Raw genomic sequence first — 24,710 nt, forward strand, 5'->3', positions numbered from 1 at the left:
GACCTAAACTGTTAAAACACATACACAGCTAAAACTTAAGTAGCCTCATCATGGATCATTGAGTGCTCAAATTCCACTGATTCCCTTTCTTTGCAAAATATTTTCTCCCCCAGATTTTCCCTAGATCAATTAACTTGGCAAATCAGTATTTCTTATCTCCCTATTTTTCCTCTGAAGAGAGCAGTTAGGAACCAAAAGAGAAATAAAGGTTTGAAAGGTCTCCTACCTGTCTTATCAATCAGGTATAAATGCGAGTTGCCCGTACAGAAACCCTGCCCTGCCATCACACCTAAGACCCCATGTGCTACCAGACTGTGCTTTAGCTTGAACTTGTAATTTATACTTACACTTCTACTTACACCTGTACCTATACCTACATTTACACTTATACGTAAAAGCTCATGTCATTTCTTGATGGAGCTTGTCTCTCTCTTATATATAGAGAACACAACAACAAATTATACTTTTACTGCCAGACCCCAAAGCTAGAAAGAACTCATTCAAAAAGCAGTTTTGACCAGACATGACCAGACATGTGAAGCATCTCGCTGAGGGTAGGTGCAAAACATTAAAGTCATATAGCTTAGATCATGGAAAAAACTGCGAGACAGGATGTAAACTCACTTCTGTTGGAAGGAGCGTAATGTAAAAAAAGAAAAGCAACACACAGCTAGAGTTAAGTTGCTCACAAGGAGCAAAGTCAGGTCCCAGACAAACCTCAGAAGTGTCAAATGATCAAACTGTCTATAATATGTGGTTTCTGTCATACATTATGAAAAATGAAAGGGTAATTTTCTGTTAAGACGATTGTCTCTTATCAGATTCTGCGCAGACTTAGTAAAGCCTGACTCTTTCAACTCTTTTTAGTTTGTAAGGTTTTCCAAAGAAAAGACAGTCTTTCTGTTTATTCTAAAAGCCCTCCTCATCAAAGTAGAAACTTAGATTGCTTCATTTTGTAACCACGGATCAGAGAAGATGCCTCTTCTGAGATGTGAGTTCTGCACTGGAAATTCTTGGTAGAGGTGCAGAGGTGTGCTGCTTTGGAGTGGGCTGCCTTCCCTGAAAGCTAAAGCATCCCTCTCCATAATTAGGTATTTGCCATCCCATAAGCTTGTTTTATTATCCTTACAAAACTTACTGGTATCTGAAATTATTTTGTTTACCTTGGGAGTGGCAACCCATGTGTGATGAGTGGGAGTGCTGATCTAAGTTGCAGGCTTGTTTTCTTTGGCCAGCATAGTGATATCAATTTTGAATCTGAAAGTCTTTAGGCATGCAGAACTCTTCAGCTCAATATAATAATCACCACTCCCTATAGTCTCAAACATAGCTTCTTCACATATTTTAGTTCTCTACCTGGTGCAGTGAGGCATTGGAATGTGGGAACTGTGGCTTCCATATAGCAGGTCTGCTGAGAGACCTATAATATCATGGAGTGGGGACCTCGTCTGTACCCGTGTGTATAATGGTAAGCATTCACTGGGGTACAAACTGAGAGGTTTTATTTCTGGCTCCTTCTAACTTGTTTTGGGTCAAAGAGAGGACATTTTACCCTTTTCACTGTTTTCGCTTTCTCATCTGTAGGAAGGTTAGTGGTGCAACAGGAATTGAAAGGAAAATGGGTAGAGGCCCTGTTAAGATTTTTTTTTTTTTTCGAGAATCAGTACGCTTCAGATGATGAGGAATGCCTTCTAGGCAGGCTTTTTCAGAGAACTGAACTGCCTCCTTAGATGGGGAACAAAAGTTTACAAGTCTTATTCTTGTAATGCGCATCTCTGTGAGAGATGAGGTAAAGAAGAGCCAGGCAGCATGGTAGGAAGAATAATGCTCCCCCCTGCCTCCAAAGATGGCCACGTCCTAATCCCTAAAACCTGAGAATTTGTTACCTCATGTGGCAATAGGAACTTTGCAGATGTGATTAAGTTAGAGTCTTCGACATAGGGGAGATGATCCTGCATTATCCATCCAAGAGGGCCCAATATAGTCACAAGCCTTGTTATAAGGAAAAGGGGGAGGTAGGAGAGTCAGAGTCAGAAAAGGCTATGTGATGATAAAAGCAGAGGTCACAGTAATGCCATTGCTGAAACAGGGCCATGAGCCAAGGAAGGTGGGAGGCTGTGAGAAGTTGGAAAAGGCAAGGAACATGCTCTCCTCTAGAGCATCTGGAAGGAATGCAACCCTCCCTCCCCCTGAATTTTTGCCCAGTGAGACCCATGTCACCCTTCTGACCTTCAGAACTGTAAGACAATAAATTCATGCTGCTCTAAGAAACTAAGTTTGTGGTAATTTTTTATAGCAGCTTAGGAAATGAATACAGTGAATCAATATTTATTGAGCATCTATTGTGAGCCAGGAACTGTGCTATGTTCTCAAAATAAAAGATAGACATGGTCCTTAAACATACTTTGTTAGGGAAGGAAAACATTAAATAAATGCTTATAAATAATAGTTGAACAATTAGAAGTGTGAGAAATGCTGCAACAGAGAAATTCAGTGCTATGAGACCATAAAACAAAGACAAACATGACCTTGACTGGGGTGGGTCAAAAGGGATACTTAGGCTGAGATTCAAATGCTGAATAGTAATTAGCTATGAGAAGAGATGAAGCAAGAGTCCAGGCAGAGGGGCCGGAATGGTGAAGGCCCAGAGTGTACATGGTTGTGTTCAAGGAGAAGGAAAACCCAGTGTAACTGGTATGCTCAGGATGTGGGGAAGAGAGGTAGGAGATGAAGCTGGGAAGGTAGGCAGGTCCAGATAACACAGGGCTTTGATGAGCACATTAAGCTCATGTTGAGATTTTGGACTTTGTTTTTCAAAACCATAGGAAGCGCCTAGATTGTGTGTTTTTCCAATGGGCTAACTGGACATCAGAACTGGATTTTCTAGGTTGACACATTTAATTGCCAGCGTGAGACCCTCCAGCATATTTTTTCTCTGTTGTGTCTACCAGGGTGGCTGCAAGTGTTAAATGTTGCAGCTAGAGGATAGTGAAGGCATCAAGAATCTGAATTGCTGTGCTGCTGGATGGAGGAGTTTCTTCGAAGTCCCCTGGATCTGCAGCAAACTTTGAGTTAGAAATAAGCCTCTGTTGTGTTAAGCTCTTGATGTTTTGGTGTTGTTACTGCACAGCCTAGTGTTTCTTGATTAATTCAGTCATTTAACACAGTGACTCCTTGATCATCAGAGTGAACCTGGGGAACAGGTGAAACAGAGACTTCTGGATACTCACCCACCCTGTTCTGATGTAGGCCTTAGATAGAGCCAGGAAATTTATTGGTATGTTTCATAGTAGAAACTACTGATTCTGCTAGTCTGTCTTTAGCTAGGATGACCAGAACTGGGCATGTGGGTTGAATTGTGCTGACCTACCTTGTGGGCGGCAAACATTATTCAAAATAAGAAAGAAAACATTTTAATATCAGTTGTTATCTTGGGGATCCTGGGACATCTTTTGAGATAAGAGTATATTTAGGAATGTCAGAGAAACCAGATGTATTAGTTTGCTACAGCTGCTATAACAAAGTACCACAGACTGGGTGGCTTACACAACAGAATTTTATTTTCTCATTGTTCTGGAGGCCGGTTGTCTGAGATCAAGGTGTTAATTTCCTCTAGACCTCTCCTTGGCTTATGGATGGCATTTTCTCCTTGTGTCTTCACATGATCTTCCTGTGTGTATCTGTGTCCTAATCTCTTCTTATACAGATGACAGTCACATTGGATTAGAACCCATCCTAATAACCTCATTTTGCCTCTTTAAAGACCCTACCTTCAAATAGAGTTAAATTCCAAGGTACTGGGGGTTAGGACTTCAACATGTGAACTTGGGGAGACATAATTCAACCCCTAACACTAGACTTTAAGGAAATGCCCTTATTTTATGCAGCCTGCAAAGAGAGTAACTTAACTCAGAGATGGAGGTATTTCTAATTAAGAGAGGAGCTACATGATTTATGTGGTGATGAGTCTGATTCACACAATTCACTTACAACTTAAGTAAACAGATGCCATTTTCTACAATAAATATATTTTGCATAGTGAATGTACTATACATGCTTCTAGGTTGAATATTACATTACAAGGAAAGTTTGCACAGGAACTTTGAAATTCAATGTTGAATGCATATCCCAGAAGGAGTGGCAGTCTCTTGAAAATCTTGGTAAGTATCTTGCTTTTTCTTAGCAAGTATAGCAATAGGTGTAGCTGTTTTACATTTAAATGCTTGCATGCATGCATATATTTATATTTTTAATTTAAATTTTAAGAAGAGCTTTTGCCCATTTGTCTGTTCTCATAGTTTCTTATGCTCCAGAGGATCTGGAATATAAATATTTTTCCTTGAAACTCTCACTTATCTTACTGAGGAGGGAATAACCAGTCCAGTCTTGAAAGATTTTAAGCACTATGCCCAAAGTTTACAACTGTGACCTATAGTGTCTTTCAAGTTTAGCCAGGGTATCTTCAGAATATGAGAAAAGTGAGACTGGGGAAATTAGGTGACTGGTGAAGCCCACTTTGTCACCTAGAGACAGAGCCAATATTACAGGTCGTATACCTTAAGGCTTATTGTAGAGCTGTTGGCTCCACATGCATCATGGCAGAAGAGATTTATGGCATGTTTACAGTATATGTATGGTACATTTATAATGTAGCTCAAAAAGTTTATTTAATACCTTGAATACATTTTGGGGCTTCACTAGCTTTCCAATTAAATACCAGGTAGAGTTCTATTGTAAAACACCAAACAACCAAGCAAAAACAAATGAGGGGAGCATAGAGTATAGAGTTGGAAACATTTTTCATTGCTCACCTTTCTTCAGATCCCTACTGAGAAGAATACTTTGTCAGTTGAGATAGGCTAGGTTGTGTTACAATAACAAACAATTCTAAATCTCAGTGGCTTGACTCAGCACAGTTTTATTTATAACTCACAAAGTGAGTGTCCAAAGTGGGTCAGCAGAGGGTTTACTCTGCTCCAAACAGATCTGGGTACCTGGGCCAATAGGGGCTCTTCCCTCTTGTAATGGCACCATCTGGAAAACATGGCCTTTGTGGCCACCTTAACAGGGAAGAAAGTACTCAAGGGTCTCACTGGCAGTTAAACACTCTGGCCTGGAAGTGATACATGCCATTTCCCCTCACAAACCATTAGCCAGAAATGGACATATGCCCTGTCTAACAGCAAGAGGGTAGAGAACTATAATCTTCTGGATTTCAGATAGGAGAAGGGGACTGAATAGAGGTGAGCACTAGAAATCTCCACCCTAAATGCTTTTCCTCTTTGGGACCCCATTTCTTCATTTATTAATTTATTCAACCAAGATGTGCTCGATATGGAGTTATGTACATAGCTGAATAAGACAGACATTATCTCAGCCTTTTTGGAGCTTACAGTTTTGAGGCAGACAAATAAAAAATAATGCTGTTATAAATTTTAATAAGTGCTCTGAAGAAAAGGAAAGATCAATGATAGATAATAATGGTTATTAGAAGAGACCTACACAAGTAGGTGGAAAAAAGAAAACTAAATCACTAAATGGTTTCATGAGTGAGGCCAATTAAAAAGAAAGGCGGGCTTCCCTGGTGGCTCAGTGGTTGAGAGTCCGCCTACTGATGCAGGCGACATGGGTTTGTGCCCCGGTCCGGGGAGATCCCACATGCCGCGGAGCGGCTAGGCTCGTGAGCCATGGCCGCTGAGCCTGCGTGTCTGGAGCCTGTGCTCCGCAACGGGAGGGGCCACGACAGTGAGAGGCCCACGTACCGGAAAAAAAAAAAAAAAAGAAAAAAAGAAAGGCAACTACAGTTGACTTAAATAGCATGGATTTGAACTGTGAGGGTCCACTTACATGTGGATGTTTTTCAATAATATGTGCTATAGTATGACATTATCTGCAGTTGGCTGAATCCAACTCTGCAGAACCAGGGATATAGAGGGCTGACTGTAAAGTTATAGTCACGGATTTCGACTGTGTGAGGGGTGGACACCCCTAACCCCCATGTTGTTCAAGGGTCAACTGTATATGCAAGTGATTTTCAGATTCTCTCCTTAGTTAGTAAATCACCATAAACATTAGAATTATTCGTGGTTTGGGTTCCATCACAAGCAGATCCTGAGATAGAGATTTAAGTATAAGTATGCAGTTTATTTTGGTAGGAGAGGTGAAAGGAAGCATTGATAGAGGAGTGAGGAAGCAAGAAGGAAGGGACGGCAGCTTATGAAGGGGGCATTATAAAGCCAGCTACCACTGTAGGTGACTGTAGCTTAATCTCACTGGGGAAACTCTGAGTGTCAGTGTAAAACACATGTTAATATACCATTTCCTGTTAGTCACTGGTTGGGGGCTGCTCTCTTGGGATGTAATGCCAGTGTGTACTGCACATTATGATTCCTCTGGAGTTTTCTTTAGATGGAGCATCTCAATGCTACCATTTGTCACTCCTTCATTCATAAAAGTTTTATAGGGTCTGTAGTGATGTCTTCTCTTTCATTCCTAATTTTAGTAATTTGTGTCTTCTCCATTTTTTTTCTTTTTAGTCTACTTCTAAGTTCTAAAGATTGTTGATCTTTTCAAATAAGACACTATTGCTGTATTGATTTTCTCTATTATTTCTTTTTAAAATTTTATTGATTTCCACTGTGACCTGTATTATTTCTTTCCTTCTATTTACTTTGTATTAATTTGTTCTTTTTTCTCTAACATAAGCATTTAAAGGTATAGATTTTCCTTTAAGCACTGCTTTAGATGTATCCTGTAAATATTTATTTATTTATTTATTTATTTATTTATGACTGTGTTGGGTCTTTGTTGCTGCATGCAGGCTTTCTCTAGTTGTGGCAAGCAGGGGCTTCTCTTTGTTGCACTGCGTGGGTGTCTCATTACGGTGGCTTCTCTTGTTGCAGAGCACGAGCTCTAGGAGCATGGGCTTCAGTAGTTGTGGCACGTGGGCTCAGTAGTTGTGGCTCTTGGGCTCTAGAGCACAGGCTCAGTAGCTGTGGTGCACAGGCTTAGTTGTTCCGCGGCATGTGGGATCTTCCCGGACAAGGGATCAAACCCGTGTCCCCTGCACTGACAGGCAATTCTTAACCACTGTGCCACCAGGGAAGTCCCTATCCTGTAAATTTTGATATGTTGTATTTTATTGTCACACAGGTTAATTAGAAATACATTTTTAAATTTCCAAATATTTGGGCGTGTTCTTTCTATTATTGATTTCTAATTTAATTTCATTGCTGTTGAAGAAGATATCTGGTATTATTTCAATCTTTTAAAATTTATTGAGACTTGTTTTATGGCCTAGCCTATGGGCTATCCTGGAAAATGAGCCATGTGCACTTAAAAAAATGTACATTCCACTCTTTTGGGTGGGGTATTCTATGTAGGTCAGTTTGGTTAAGTTAGCTGGTAATGTTGTTCAAATATTCTTTATCCTTAGTGATTTTTCTGTCTGGTTGTTCTATTAATTAGTGAGAAAAGAGTATTGCGATTCTAATTATAATTGTTGAAAAGTGTATTTCTCCTTTCTATTTTGTCAGTTTTTGCTTAACATATTTTGGGGCTCTCTTGTTAGATACATAAATATTTTTACTTTTATATCTCCCTGCTTTATTGACTCTTTTATCATTGTGAAATGCTCCTCTTGTTCACAATATTTATAGCCTGATGTCATGTTGTCTGATAATAATTTAGCCATTCCAGCTCTTTTATGGTTACTGTTTTCATAGTGTATCTTTTTCATCAGTTTACTTTACTTCTATTTATGTTTAAAGTGTGTTTCTTGTTGATTGAATATAGTTTGATCTTGCTTTTTATTTCAGTTTGACAGTCTCTGCCTTTTGATTAGAATAGTTAGTCAATTTACATGTAATGTTATTATTGATATGGTTGGATTTATGTCTGACGTGTTGCTTTTTGTTTTCCATTTTCATATCTCTTTTTGGGTCCTATATTCCTGTTTTACTGCCTTCTTTTGTGCTAGTGCACTTTTTAAATTCCTTTGTTGATTTTTTTAAAGCTGTTTTGAACTATTTCCCTAGTGGTCACCATAGAGATTATAATATGCATATTTAAGTTTTCACAATCTACTTCAAGTTAGCACTGACTTAAATCTCATAAATTATAGCAACTTTGTTCCATTATAGCTCCATTGCCTTCTTCCTCCTTTGTGTTATTATTGTCAAATATACTTCATCTTTTGGGTTAGATGTAAAAACCTAACAATACATCATTACAATTATTGTTTTAACCAATCTGTTTTTTAATGATTTTTTTAAATTAAGAGAAATACAAGAAAAAAGAAAGAAAAAGATACAGGCAGTCTTTTATATTTACCCACATATTTACAATATCTGGTACTTTTCCTTCCTTCCTTCATTTTCATTGCCATCTACTGTCATTTTCTTTCAGCTTGAAGGACTACTCCTGTTATTTCTTGTAGGTTAGGTCTACTAACAATGAATTCTCTGTTTCTGTTTATCTATGAATGTCTTTATTTTCTGTTTATTTTTGATGAGCAGTTTGCTGGATATAAGTCTTTTTTGGACAGTTTTCTTAACACTTTAAATAATTAATTCCATTGCTGGCCTCCATAATTTCTGATGAGAAATCACCCATTAACCATTTTGTTGCTGAGTTGTTTTCCTCTTAATATTTTTGGGATTTTCTCTTTTTCTTCCAGAAGTCTGACTATAATAGGTCTTGGTGTGGATCTCTGTATTCATCCTACTTGTCTTTTTTTGAGCTCCTTGGACCTGTGGATTGACATTTTTCGTATAATTTTGGAAGTTTTTGCTCATTTCTTCACATATATTTTCTGCTCCTTTCTCTTTCTTTCAGACTTTTCATTATAGAAAAGTCAATCTACTTGGCCTCGTTCAACAGATCTCTGGTTTTTTTCCTCAGTTTTTTTTTTTTCCCCTTTCTTCTGTGGATTACAAACGTTTTATCAACCTATCTTCAAATTCACTGGTTCTGGGACTTCCCTGGTGGCATAGTGGTTAAGAATCTGCCTGCCAATGCAGGGGACATGGGTTTGATTCCTGGTCCGGGAAGATCCCACATACCGCAGAGCAACTAAGCCCATGAACCACAACTACTGAGCCTGTGCTCTAGCCTGTGAACCACAACTACTGAGCCCTCGTGCTACAACTACTGAAGCCTGCACACCTAGAGCCCGTGCTCTGCAACAAGAGAAGCCACTGCAATGAGAAGCACGCCCACCGCAACAAAGAGTATCCCTGCTCTCCACAACTAGAGAAAGCCAGTGTGCAGCAACAAAGACCCAATGCTGCCAAAAAAAAAAAAAAAAAAATTCACTGGTTCTTTGCCTTTTCAAATGTGATGTTAAATAAATCTAGTAAATTTTTCATTTTGGATGTTGTGCTTTTCATCTCTAAAATTATCATTTGTTTTATTTGATATTTTTACTTTCTCTATTGACATTTTGTACTTGTTGAGTAATTTTCAAAATAATTTCTTTTAATTTGCTGAATGTAGTTTTCTTTAACTCTGAACATATTTATTAGATCTGCTTTGAAATCTATATTTGGTGAATCTAACATCTGTGCCTAGTCAGAATCAGTTTCTGTTGGCTTTCTCTCTTTCTCCCTCCCTCCCTCCTCTCTCCCTCCCTCCCTCCCTTCCTCCCTTCCTTCCTTTCTATCTCTCTTTCTTTCTTTCTTCCTTCTTTATCACCTATCTATCTATCTGAGTCTGGATCACATATTTCTGTTTCTTTGCATGTCATATAATGTTTGATTAAAAGACTGGACATTCTCACACTATCAGTATATTATAGGAACCCTGGATTTTGTTTTATAACCTTTTATGTAGCCAAACAGATGCAACCCATTTCATACATGTTCTCAAGATAAACAATAACTACTCCTCAAATAAGAGCACTTGATTAGCACATATAGTTCATCCTAAATTTGCCTGGTAATTGAGGTAGCAAACATGTTTACTAATTGCCTTTATCCAAAGGGAAAATAAAATAAAATAAAATACTCATTTATTTATGACAGGAGGATGATATGTCTCTTTACCAGATTACACATGACATACGTCACATTTTGGTTTAATGCATATTCAACTATAAAACTGTTTTTTTCTCTTCTACTATTGTGGACAGGTTTTCCAAGTTGGCAGATTTTCTTTTTTAATTTAGTTTCCCCAAAAGTAGTTGCTGGCCATGCCAGGGAGGCGCTATACTGCATGTTTTTCTTGTTGAAACTAATAGCCTTCTCCTTATTTTTCTTTCTCTCTTTCTTGGTAGCTGTTTTAGGAGCATCAGTGCTTCTGAATCTTAGGGAGACTCTAGATTTCATCAGTTCCTTTCTCCCATATCACCTAGGTATGCTTTCACAATTGTCTGTAAAGTGCTAAACAAACTCAACTGTAAGGTAGGAAATAAGTAACAATTAATACACAAATGGACTCTCCTTTTGATCCTTCAGTGGATATGTTTTAGATAAATCCTTTGTAAGAGTAAGCACAGAAATCAGAGGGATTTTTATTTTTTTAGCCAATATGGTTATCATGGATTGGTACTCTGGTCTAGCAATTCAGTGGGGTGTGCAGATATTTTTCCTACAATCTCATCCTTTCTGAAGACATGTCTCCTTTTCTGATTTAAGATTTTAAGGAACTCTTGTACTGAGGGGCTTGAGTAAGTGTCCTACAACTATGTAGTGTTGGGATGAAGATGAGAGGATCATCAGTTGTGCTTTTGTTTGATCTACATACTCACAGAGAGGTGAGGGAGTTGGGAGCCATGAAGGGTGGATAAGGCCTCATCTCAGGTCCTCAAGAAGGTGAACCACACATATGCTTCCTCACTCCTGTACTCTCTTTTTCTTCTAGTACCACCCATGTTCTCTCTTCAGTCCTCTCTTTAAGTCCTCTCTACCCAAAGTCCCTGCCCTCACCCTCACTTATCACTCTTGCACTTCCTTCAGGATAGTGAAACAGTAGGCTCAGACACATTCTAGACCCAGCTCTGCCTTCCCCTGACTTCCCTGTTGGTCACAGGGAACAGGAATTCAGTTCCATCTCTCTCTGCTGGCAAAGCTAAAGCCGGTTTTTCTCCTAAAATACTTGATGACAAATGTGCTTCTCCACTGGAATAATTTAATTTTTTCCAGAAAACATTTTGGTCCATTCTGTATGAAGCATGTATATTCCTCTTATCCTTTGACCCTACTATATACGAAAAAACAAAAACCAAAAACAGACCCTGGTTTTGTTATGCTGTAGGCACATTTTCCTTTGTTCTCACCTAATTTTCATTACAAAGCGTCACTGGATTAACTGAGACTGCCTCTATATAACTTTTTGGATCAAAGGGCTCCATAGTCAAATAGTTTCTCTCTCTCTGACCCCCAAATTTCTCCTGTGACAGATGCGGTTGAAATTTCAGTACTTCCACCATGTAAATATTCAGTATTGAAAAATGTACTTGCAGCTATAAGTGGCAGAAGTGTTCCAATGAGAGAGATTGCACCAACTCTTTGAAGAGCTATCTTTATTTCTGTATGTGGCTTTGCCAATGATTCAGTGGAAACATAATAGTGATTTTGATGAGTCCTAAGTGTACATTATGAGTTTGCACAAAACTTGCAAAATTATTTTTAGTTTTTGTGAGTTACCTGAATATAAAAAGTAATTTGGTATCTGCTCTCTTCCCTCCCATCTTCTCATAGTACATTTGGTCTCCAGATGTTGAAGTAAGAAATATTTTCTCTGGAAAATAAAGCTATCAGTGTGCATTATAACATGGACAATACTGATGCATGTGTAAAAATTAGGCTGATACAAATTTTAAATCCCTGCCATATGCTGAACTTTGGGCTAAAAGAGAAGGAAGCCAAATGATATTGTTAAAGCTCCTAGTATTCCAAGGTATCGTTGCAGATGTTTTCCCATACATTATCACATTACGTTTTTTTTAAACAACATTACAAAGTAGGTTTTATTCTCTCTTGATTTGCAGAGGGAGAGAGAAAGTCAAGTTTAGAGACTTGAGATAGTTTTCTCAGGGTCCCAGATATTTAGGTGCAAAGTTGGAATTCAGGACCCTTTGACTTAGAAGCCCTTGCACTTTTCCCCATGCCATTGTGCCAACTGAAGAGTTGAAAGTCCTTCATATTCAGCTATACAATAGTACCCTCAAATGTTACTTCACAAGTATAGCCTTGCTTTGTATAGTCTTATGCCTCTATGCCTTAAAATGCAGAGATCATGATTTACCTAGTTTTTTCTTACCAGCACTTAGCACAGGAAGTGAAATTTAGAAGAAGCTCAGTAAAAGGCTGTTAAAATCGACGAATGAATTAGACTTGGTCATCATAAAAAACTTTTCCAAAGAAGCTCCTCCTTTAAGAATTTCTCTTTCTCTTAAGCTTTCCATTTACTAGAACCCATGAGATCATTCAAGGGACTTTTTCTCCTTGACAGGAGAAAAACATTCATAAAATTATCAGACATGTCATTTTACATTCATAAAATTATGAGACATGTCATTTTACTTTTATAATGTCTCTAACACCTGGCTCTTCCTTTTTATTTCCATTGTCACTACTTCTATTCCATCTATCTTCAGGGACTGTTTTCTCTCTCCGATTCACTCTCTCTTTTATTCTATCCATCCATCCATCCATCCATCCATCCATCCATCCATCCATCCATCCATTCTTTCATTTCTTCAACAAATATTTTGGTAGCATTTATTAAAAACACAATAAGCATTCATTAAAAACACAATGCAGTGTGATAAGTGCTGTAAGAAAAGATTGTTTACAGTGCTGTGAGATCACAGAAAAGGATAACTCTTACCCAATTTGGGGAGGGATATTCAGTGACAACTTCTTGGAGGAGTGGTTATCTGAGCTGAGCTTCAAAGAATCAGTTGAGTTAGAAAGGCAAAAAATGGAAAAAGGCAAAAGAACAACAGTGTTCCTCCTCTGTTGCATCACCATTTATTATTATTTTTTATTAAAAATTGATGTATAGTTTACCTACAAATATATCATATTAGTTTCAGGTGTACAACATAGTAATTCAATATGTTTGTAGATTATGAATGATACAAATTTATAATATTATTGACTATAGTCCCTGTGCTGTACATTACATTCCTGTGACTTATTTATTTTTTAACTGGTAGTTTGTACCTCTTAACCCCTTCACCAATTTGTTCATCCCCCACCAGTCTCCCCTTTGGCAACGAGTAATTTGTTGTCTGTATCTGTGAGTCTGATTCTGTTTTGTTATATTTGTTCATTTGTTTTGTTTTTTAGATTCCATATATGAATGAAAAATACAGTATTTGTCTTTCTCTGACTTATTTCACTTAACATAACACCCTCTAGGTCCATCCATGTTGTCTTAAATGGCAAGATTTCATTCTTTTTTTATGGCTGAGTAATATTCCATTGTATATATACACCACATCTTCTTTATCCACTCATCTGTTGATGGACACTTATATTGCTTCCATATCTTGACTATTGTAAATAATGCTACAATGAACATTGGAGTGCATACAAATTAGTGTTTTCATTTTCTTTGGGTGAATACCCAGGAGTGGAATTGCTGGATTGTATGGTAGTTCTATTTTTAATTTTTTGAGGAATCTCCATATTGTTTTCCACAGTAACTGCACCAATTTATATTCCCACCAACAGTGCACAAGGATTCCCTTTTCTCCACATCATTTTCAACACTTGTTATTTCTTGTCTTTTTTATGATAGCCATTCTGACAGATATGAGGTGATATTATTGTGGGTTTCCTTTGCATTTTCTAATGGTTAGTGATGTTGAAAATCTTTTCATGTGCTTGTTGGCCATCTGTATGTCTTCTTTGGAAAAGCGCCTATTCAGGTACTCTGCCCATTTTAAACTCAGGTTTTGTTTTGGTTTTGATATTGAGTTGTATGAGTTCTTTATATATTTTGGATATTAACCCCTTATTGGATATATCATTTGCATATATCTTCTCCCATTCAGTAGGTTGCCTTTTTATTTTGTTGATGGTTCTCTTCACTGCTCAGAAACTTTTTAGTTTGATGTAGTCCTATTTGTTTAATTTTGTTTTTGTTTTTCTTGCCTGAGGAGACCGATCCAAAAATATATTGCTAAGGCCCATGTCAAAGAAGGTACTGCCTATGTTTTCTTCTAGGAGCTTTATGGTTTCAGGTCTTACATTTAAGTCTTTAATCCATTTTGTTTATTTTTGTATATGGTGTGAGAAAATATTCTATTTTCATTCTTTTATATATAGCTGTCCAGTTTTCCTAGCACCAATTATTGAAGAGACTCTTTTCCCAATTGTATATTCTTGCCTCCTTTGTCATAGATTAGTTGACCATATGTGTGTGGTTTATTTCTGCAATTTCTATTCTGTTCCATTGATCCATGTGTTTGTTTTTGTGCTAGTACTATACTGTTTTGATTACTACAGCTTTGTAGTATAATTTGAAGTCAGGGAGGGTAATACCTCCTGCTTCTTCTTTCTCAAGATTGCTGTGGTTATTCAGGGTCTTTTGTGGTTCCATACGCATTTTATGATTATCTGTTCTAGTTCGTGAAAAATGCCATAGGTATTTTGATAGAGATTGCATTGAATGTTTAGATTGCTTTGGTAGTATGAACATTTTAACAATATTAATTCTTCCAATCCATGAGCATGGTATATCTTTCTATTTATTTGTGTTGTCTTCAATTTCTTTCATTAGTGTCTTATAATTCATGAATAGAGGTCTTTCACCTCCTTGGTTAAATTTATTCCTAGGTATTTTATTCTTTTTAATGTGATTGTTTTCTCCTTCTGGTAGTTCATTTTTGGTGTACAGATATGCAACAGATTTCTGCATTTTAATTTTGTATCCTGCAACTTTACTGAATTCATTTATTAGTTCTAATAGTTATTTTTTTTAAGTCTTTAGCTTTTCCCATAGTATCATGTCATGTGTAAATAGTGACAGTTTTACTTCTTCCCTTCTAATTTGGATGCCTTGTATTTCTTTTTCTTCACTGATTGCTGTGGCTAGGACTTCCAATACTATGTTGAATAAAAGTGGTAAGAATGCGTATCCTTGTCATGTTCCTGATCTTAGAGAGAATGCTTTCAGATTTTCACCATTGAATGTGATGTTAGTTTTCCATACTAACATTGAGTGTGGGTTTGACATAAATGGCTTTTATTATGTTAAGGTATGTTCCCTCTATACCCACTCTGCTGAGAGTTTTTATCATGAATGGATGTTGAATTTTGGTCAAATATCTTTTCTGTATCTATTAAGATGATCACGTAATTTTTTTTTTTTTATTACATGGGCCTCTCACTGTTGTGGCCTCTCCCATTGCAGAGCACAGGCTCCAGACACGCAGGCTCAGTGGCCATGGCTCATGGGCCTAGCCGCTCCACAGCATGTGGGATCTTCCTGGGCTGGGGCATGAACCTGTGTCCCCTGCATCGGCAGGTGGACTCTCAACCACAGCGCCACCAGGGAAGCCCCCGATCACGTAATTATTATTAATGTTATGTGGTGTATCATGTTGATTTATGTACAAATATTCAACCACCCTTGGATCCCTGGAATAAAATCACACTCAATCCTGATGTATGATCCTTTTAATGTATTGTTGAATTTGGTTTGCTAATATTTTGCTGAGGATTTTTGCATCTAGTTTATCAGGTATATTGGCCTGTAATTATTTTGTAGTGTCTTTGGTTTTGGTATCAGGGTAATGGTGGCCTCAGAGAATGAGTTTGGACTCATTCCCTCCTCTTTAACACTTTGGAATTGTTTGAGAAGGGTAGGTATTAACTCTTCTTTAAATATTTGGTAGAATTCCTCTGTGAAACTGTCTGGTCCTGGACGTTTGTTTATTGGTAGTATTAAAAAAATTACTCATTCAATTTTATTACTAGTAATCAGCTTGTTCAGATTTCCTATTTCTTCCTGATTCAGTCTTGGAAAATGGTATGTTTCTAGGAATATATTGTTTTCTCTAGGTGGTCCAATTTGTTGTTGTATAACTGTTAGTATTCTCTTATTATTGTATTTCTGTGATATTGGTTATAACTTCTCTCTTATTTCGAATTTTATCCATTTGGGCCCTCTCTCTTTTTCTCTGGTGCATCACCATTTCTTTTCCATTGTTTCTATTTTTCTCCATAGCAGTTCTCAACATCTGGCATACTGCATATTTCTACATATTCACCTGCCATGTCTCATATCAGAATTATCCAATGACTTCCCTTCTCACTAATAATAAAAGCCAAACTATTCACAGTGGCTGAAAAAACTACCATGAGTGGCTTCTGTCAGCCCTCCGAACTCTTTTTTTCCTATTTATCTCCTCAGTCACTCTGCTTCAGCCACACTGGGCTCCTTGTTGCTCCTTGAAGGCACCAGGCTGCTTCCTGTGATAGGGCCTTTGCACTTGCTTTTCCCTCTGTTCCTAATGTTCTTCTCACAGATATCTTCATGGCTTATACCCTCATTTCTTTCAGGATTTATTCTTATGGTCAGATAGGTCTTCCATGACTATCCTATTTGTAATTACATCAACCCCCCTCCCCACCAGAACTCCCCATTCCCCTTTTACTGCCTAGCAAACATCACCTTTTATCATACCATGCATTTATTTATTTATTTCATTTACTCCATGAAGACTTTCATTTTCATGAAAACAGGGATTGTTTTTTTAACATCTTTATTGGAGTATAATTGCTTTACAATGGTGTGTTAGTTTCTGCTTTATAATAAAGTGAATCAGTTATACATATTCATATGTTCCCATATCTCTTCCCTCTTGCATCTCCCTCCCTCCCACCCTCCCTATCCCACCCCTCTAGGTGGTCACAAAGCACTGAGCTGATCTCCCTGTGCTATGCAGCTGCCCCCGACTAGCTATCTATTTTACGTTTGGTAGTGTATATATGTCCATGCCACTCTCTCACTCTGTCACAGCTTACCCTTCCCCCTCCTCATATCCTCAGGTCCATTCTCTAGTAGGTCTGTGTCTTTATTCCCGTCTTACCCCTAGGTTCTTCATGACCTTTTTTTTTTTTCTCTTAGATTCCATATATATGCGTTAGCATATGGTATTTATTTTTCTCTTTCTGACTTACTTCACTCTGTATGACAGACTCTAGGTCCATCCACCTCACTACAAATAACTCAATTTCATTTCTTTTTACGGCTGAGTAATATTCCATTGTATATATGTGCCACATCTTCTTTATCCATTCACCTGATGATGGACACTTAGGTTGCTTCCATCTCCTGGCTATTGTAAATAGAGCAGCTGCAATGAACATTTTGGTACATTATTCTTTTTGAATTATGGTTTTCTCAGGGTATATGCCCAGTAGTGGGATTGCTAGGCCATATGGTAATTCTATTTTTAGTTTTTTAAGGAACCTCCATACTGTTCTCCATAGTGGCTGTATCAATGTACATTCCCACCAGCAGTGCAAGAGTGTTCCCTTTTCTCCACACCCTCTCCAGCATTTATTGTTTCTAGATTTTTTGATGATGGCCATTCTGACCGGTGTGAGAGGATATGTCATTGTAGTTTTGATTTGCATTTCTCTAATGATTAATGATGTTGAGCATTCTTTCACGTGTTTGTTGGCAATCGAAGACAGGGATATTTGACTCTCATAAAATCATTTAGAAAGTCTCAATCAATAGTGGTCAAATTAATGAATGAAAGGCTGGAAAACAGGAAATGCAAAGGCAAAGATGTAAGGAATTTTAAGAAAATGCTAAAACTCTAATTTGACCTGATTCCTCTGAGATCCCAGATTGCATATAATACAGCAGTGTGGCACCTCCTTCCTTAGACGCTTGCTGAGTACTGACTTTGCTAAAGGGAAGGAAACATTTCATTTTGGTGGTAATGACTAACTTTCCCTCTCTCCCCCAGATAACGTTGTTTTGAGCTTTCACCACCACCAAAGGATCCAGATTTCTCTTTCTTCCAGATTTCTCTCTAGGGCTTTTCCCTTTGACCAACACATGAGATTCTATTCCTATAGAGCTATGAATTTGCTGGTTACTGTTCATAGTCACATAACAGACATTAGGAGGTGGAGGAAAGGGAAGTCGGAGTTTTTGGTTAATGGCCTCTGTTGCCTTGGTGTGTAGGAGGCAGATCATCTGCTGTGAAAGGGTGGAAGTGGGGTAGAGGTGATGAAATATTAACCGTCACTGATGAGATTGGAAAAGGTGGCTGATGAGAGAAAACAGAGTGGTGGAGCAGAACGAAGTGTTTGGGAAATGCATAGTATGTAAGATGTTTGATGTTGGTTTTTGTATAATGCATCATTTGTGCTGTTGTTTTGTTAGGAAGATCAATGAATTGAACCCCATTTCCTAATGTTAGGAAACTGTCAAGCAAGAAGTAACAATGTATTGTGATTTGCCTGTAAGGACCCTTGCTGTTCTCAAATTATAGGAGCTGCTAAATGTGGGAGAATCTCATAAGACCAGGTAATCATTAGTACTTATGAAATGACCAGACATCCAGTAAGTATATGAGGAAGGGGCGTAGGGATCCTGGGCCTTCCGGAATGCAGGCCTTGGGGTTATTTCCTAGTGCTAGAGAAAGTAACACTGAGACTGTGATTTACCAAGGGTTCCTTGTAGGAGCTGTGCCTATTACCAGGCAAAGCCTGTGGAAGGAACATCCACACTCACAGCATCACACAGGTCCCTTCCCTCTGGAGGTAGGATAGACTGTTGGAGATCAAATGTCCTGGTTCCTACCTTCATCAGACTCCCGTAAATGTCAACAGTGAGAGCTGCTTTTCAGAACAGAAATGTGGATTAGCAGAATGTCCATGGGTGTGCTGTGATCATACTCTAGATAAGCAGAATAGGGATAGAAGTAAGCAGGGCAGGGGAGGAGCAGGAATTTTAGGGGTAAGCCTAGAGCCACTAAGACTTCCAGAAGGGATGAGGAGACATCTACAAGATCTAGGACCTGGGGTCCAGGACAGGAACTTGGGGGCAGGGAATGGTTATGGCAAATCTACAATGGAATATGAAAAAAATTTATGCCACAAGGGACAAATTTGAGCCCATACCAAAAAAGAAGGAAGGAAAGTAACATTTATAGGGTACTTATTATACACCTGGAATTTGTCCAGTACTTGTCACGTAACACTAACTATTTATATCTCATAACAGTTCTGTAAAATTACTGTAATGCCTTGATTCTGCAAATGACAAAACTGAGACCTAGAAAAGCAACGTAAGTTGTTCAGGGGTATGTGCTAACAAGCAGCCAAGTTGAGATTAATCCTCAGTCTCCTGACTCCACCTTCAGAGCTCTCATTAGCTCATCCCACTTGGGCAGGAGATTGTAGCAGCCGGGCCACTGGGTGACAAGATTTTAGTCATATTCTGGCAAGGGGCCTATGCTATACACACTTGTTAAATGTCTATTGATGAATAGATACAAAGCTTACTGCTTGTTTTTCGGTTTCTGGATCCTACTCATTGCTTGGAGTCTCCTTGTGTCTTCTTTCATAGCGCATTGGCCCATGGTTGATCTTCCCCAGTGCTGTGGGCCCTATTTGGCACATATGGCTAAGAAGGAAGGGTCTTTCTCCTGTTTTTCAGGTTGTGCAGTACTAACAGACGTAATATCTCTTTGCTAGCAAAGCTGGGGGGATGGAGAAGGAAGAGGGAAGATGAAGAGGGAAGAGAAAGAATGTCTATCTGTCTATTTCATCTCTTTCCCCACTCCCCACTCAATAGCTGTCTTTGCCACTCTCAGGCCAGGCTGAAATGAAAGCTTTCTCCTGTGTCTGCTTTCTCATTTGTTATCTGAAGAATATAGATTTCTTGAACTCTGCCCCATATCTCACCCCATTTTCCCGGAGATCTTCTGAGGGCTAGAGGCCTCTGAAAACAAACTTCCTCCCTCATTAAATTGTCTAACCTGTTTTTGAAGGCTCAATCTCACCATTTCAAATGGGATACACCCTTAGTGTAGCTTAGTGCGGCATATTGTTTCTGCTCTGCCCTTCTCCTTCCCTACTGTATTAAGCAGGGTACTCTGGAGAAAGAGAAACAACATGATATATATATCATGTTGGTTTATATATATAAATAAATAAGTAAGTAAGTAAATAAAGAAATATATATATATATATATATATTTTTTTTTTTTAATAAAGATTAGCTCACATGATTTTGGAGACTGAGAAGTCCCAAGATCCACAGTTGGCAAGCTAGAGAGTGAGAAGAACCAATGGGGTAGTTTCAGTCCAAAAGCCGACAGGCTTGGGACCCAGGAAGAGCAGATGTTTCAGTTTGAATATGAAGGGAAGAAAACCTCTGTCCCAACTCAAAGGTGGTCAGGCAGAGGGAATTCCTCTTATTCATGGGAGGGTTAGCCTTTTTGTTATATTCAGGTCTTCAACTGATTGAATGGGGTCCATGCAGATTGTGGAGGGCAATCTGCTTTACTCAGTCTACCAATTCAAATGTTTATCTCATCCAAAACACACCCTCATGGAAACACCCAAAGTAATGTTTGATCAACTGTCTGGGCACCCCATGGCCCAGTCAAGTTGACATATAAAATTATCCATCACACCTACTCTTGCCATCCTACTTTGTTACCCTTTGTGTCCTGAAGATCTTTCTATTCCTTCTGATCCATGTCCATATCCTACTTACTCCATGATATCACATGTAGATTTGAAAGGACAAAATTGTCTGTGATTCTTCCCTGGATATTTGTATCATCTCATCTACTAGATTCTATACTTCTGGATGGTGACAGCAAGGATTTTATTTGTTAAACAAAAGATGTATAAATCTATTATATTATCTGTATTCTTCTTAATGGCAAGCAGGTGGATGCTTACTATTTAGTGCTATACATTCCATCTAATTGGAGAGCATGTTTTCTGACCACTTAGCTTCCCAGGAAAGCAGCTAGGGAAGGTGAGTGTTAGGAAGCTTGAGACTGACAAGGATTTCTCAGCCCTTCCCTCAGCCCTGTGCAGGTCCTCACCCTGGGGCTCTGCCCTAGGGCAGAAAGGGAAGGACTGCTTTGCTTCTTTACTCTTGCTGGGTGAGAAGAACTGGATCTGAGAAGCTCCGTTTCAGGGTCACAGTCATTCTGGCACACCTAGAAGAGTTCCTGGATCCGAGACATAGGTTGGGGAAGCTCTGGGTAGTTGACGTTTGTCTAGAGCAGGGATTTGCAACCTTGTCACTACCAACATTTGGGCTGAATAATTCTTTGATGTGAGGGATTGTCCTGTACATTGTCAGACGTTTAGCAATATACTTGGTCTTGACCTGCTAGATGCCATGTAGCACCTGCACCCCAGTTGTGACAATCAAAACTGTCTCCAGATATTGTCAAATGTACCCTGGGGAGAAAAGCATTTAAGAACCACTTATCTTGGGCTTTGTTCTTTACAAAGGAGTTCCACCTATGTTACTGCATCTGAGAGTCACTATAACTCAGAATCAGGAAAGAACCTGTTCTTTTCTCTATTTTACACAGCTGGTCAAGTGGCAGGAAAAGAAATAGAACTCATAGCTGACTTTAAACTTAGAGCTCTTTCTTCTATATATCTCTGAGGTCAGGGTAAGAAAGCTCCGTCAGGATGACTGATTAGAAAGATAGTAACTTGACCCCACCCTGGTGGAGATGTCAGTTTTGAGTTGAAGAATAAAATCTTTATTAAATTACAAGTTTTAACAAAGGAATACTATTTAAACACTTTGCTATTTTCAGACGTTTCTTCTTAATTTTATTTTGATGGCCTTTCATTTCACTGCTTTGAAAGGGAAGGAGTTTAGATTTCCTTTCTTAAGTGGCTAGTTTTATTTTTGACCTCTAGGGTTTCCAAATCTTTCAAACCTTTTAAGACGAGGAGGAAGGTCCTAATAAAACTTGTTCACTTCCTCTTGGGGATGTGTCATTGTGATAACAGTGTATCCAGTGGTGTTTTCCAAGAAAACCAAAATACAATACTGCACTCAAAAACAGAAGTTTGCAGTAACTGTTATTAAGATTAGATCAGAAAACTGGAAGTACTGAAATGTGTCTGAAAGACACAAAATTTCTGAGACTATAAATAATTATTTTATTTTCTGCGTTTTGTAAAGAGAAAAGGTAGTGTGTTTTTTTAAATTGGTGTCTGAAGGTAAAGAACTAAAGTTGGCTAAGTAGGGTTAAAATATAGTTAAACTTGAGATTTAATTAAAACACATTTATTTTTGTCAGGACATATTTTTTCACCTTTGAAATACAATTCAACTATGCTTAGGTATCAGACTTTAAATTCATCATTTTCAAAATACGTGGTAATTAATGATAATTAGTAATCTTAAATGAGGGTCTACTTTGTGCCACTGCTGTTCCAGGAGCTTCGGTCTGAGGAGGCAGCATGCTGAAGCACAGAACATGGCTAGAGAGTTGCCAAGATCTGCCTTTTCTACATGTTTAAAAATGCTTTAGGGTTTCCCTGGTGGCGCAGTGGTTGAGAGTCCGCCTGCCGATGCAGGGGACATGGGTTCGTGCCCCGGTCTGGGAGGATCCCATATGCTGCGGAGCGGCTAGGCCCGTGAGCCGTGGCTGCTGAGCCTGCGCGTCCGGAGCCTGTGCTCTGCAACGGGAGAGGCCACAACAGTGAGAGGCCCACATACAGCAAAAAAAAAAAAAAAAAAAAAAAAAAAATGCTTTAGCGTTTTCTAGACATTTGGCCTTATTTAAATTATGTAGCCTCTTTGAACCTCAGCTTCCTCATTTCTAAAATGCAGTAATAATATCAACCTATGTTGTGAAGACTAAATAAAAAAATCATGTGAAAGCTTAATTAAGATTAAATTAGTATCTAATATCAATAATTCACTGATAACATCACATACAATTATGTATTAATAATATATTAATGATTAATTAATAGGAAGCGATATAAAATGAAAATTATGTGAACAATAAATATCAGTATAAATTAATTAATATTAATCATTATTTTTGGGTATGTTGAATTGGTTTTGAATAATTATGAACATTTCTGATCAACAATGTGGGTTGGTATTTGAGGTTTTCCATATTTTTCTGCAAACTGGGTGTATTTATTTTTTATATTTTTATTTTTCTCATTTTATTTTTGAGCGTGCTGGTGTTACTTTCCTATAGCTTAAACAATCATGTAGATGGAAACCTATCTGTAGATATGAAACAAATATCATTGGAGAAGTGGTGACTAGAACTTGTGTATCACTGATTACATTTATTTGGGGAAAGATGTCAGGACTGCAGGTGAAGATGGCATTTTAAAAATTAATTAAAATTTAAAAAAAATTAGATTTATTTTTTATTCAGGTAACATTGGTTTATATAACATTATATAAGTTTCATGTGTTCAGCAGTATATTTCTACTTCTGTATACAGTATAGCATGCTCACCACCCAAAATTTAGTTTCCATCTCTCACCATACAGTTGACCTCTTTACGCATTTCACCCTCCCCATCCTCCCTCTCCCTCTGGTAACCACTACTCTTTTCTCTGTATGTATGTGTTTCTTTTTGTTTGGTTTGGTTTGTCCATTTATTTTTATTATTTTTGTTTTTTATATTACACATATGAGTGACATTATATGTCTTTGTCAGTCTGATTTATTTCACTTAGCATAATGCTCTCAAGGTCCATCCATGTTTTGCAAATGGCAAGATTTCATTGTTTTTATGTCTGGGTAGTATTCCATTGAGTGTACATGTGTGTGTGTGTGTGTGTGTGTGTATACATATATATATATATATATATATATATGTATACCACTTCTTCTTTATCTGGTCATTCACTGATGGAAACTTAGGTTATTTTCATATATTGGCTATCATAAATAATGCTGTGATAAACATAGGGGTGCCTATATCTTTTCAAATTGGTGTTTTCATATTCTTGGATAAATACCCAGTTTTGGGATAGCTGGATCATATGGTAGTTCTAGGCCTAATTTTTTGAGGAACCTCCATACTGTTTCCCATAGTGGCTGTATCAATTTAAATTCCCACCAACAGTGTACAAGGGTTCCCTTATCTCCATATTATCACCAACACTTGTTATTTCTTGTCTTTTTGATAACAGCCATTCTAACAGGTGTGAGGTGGTATCTCATTGTGGTTTTGATTTGTATTTCCCTGATAATTAGTGGTGTTGAGTATCTTTTCTTGTGCTTGTTGGCCATCTGTATGTCTCTGGAAAAATGCCTATTCAGGTCCTCACCCATCTTTTAATTGGATTGTTTGCTCTTTTGTTTTTGAGTTGTATGAGTTCTTTATGTATTTTTGTTATTAATCCCTTATTAGGTATATAATTTGTGAATCTCTTCTTCCATTTGGTAGGTTATCTTTTCGTTTCGTTATGCAGAAGCTTTTTAGTTTGATGCAGCCCCATTTATTTAATTTTGCTTTTGTTTCCCTTGCTTGAGGAGACATATTTAGAAACGTATTGCTAAGACCTACAACAAAGAGCATGCAGCCTATGTGTTCTTCTCGGAGTTTTATAGTTTCAAGCCTTACGTTCAAGTGTTTAATCCGTTTTGAGTTGATTTCTATGTATGGTGTGAGATAGTGATCTAGTTTCTTTTGTTTTTTGCATGTGGTTGTTTAGTTTTCTCAAAAGCATTTATTTGAAGAGGCTATCCTATCTCCACT

The 24,710-nt window shown here is 37.9% G+C and overlaps 1 long non-coding RNA gene across 1 annotated transcript in view; it reads left to right on the forward strand.

Annotated features, from left to right (window-relative positions):
* The first annotated feature begins 4,068 nt into the window (after positions 1-4,068).
* LOC113609204 (uncharacterized) overlaps positions 4,069-24,710 on the forward strand; it is a 46,187-nt gene continuing 25,545 nt past the window's right edge. The window contains exon 1 of the long non-coding RNA XR_003428556.1: positions 4,069-4,160. This is a non-coding gene — a long non-coding RNA (uncharacterized LOC113609204). The remainder of the gene's footprint in view (positions 4,161-24,710) is intronic.

Source organism: Aethalodelphis obliquidens, unplaced genomic scaffold, assembly GCF_003676395.1.
Source record: "Aethalodelphis obliquidens isolate GAN/ISIS:26980383/991018 unplaced genomic scaffold, ASM367639v1 scaffold55, whole genome shotgun sequence".
Classification (NCBI taxonomy): Eukaryota; Metazoa; Chordata; class Mammalia; order Artiodactyla; family Delphinidae; genus Aethalodelphis; species Aethalodelphis obliquidens.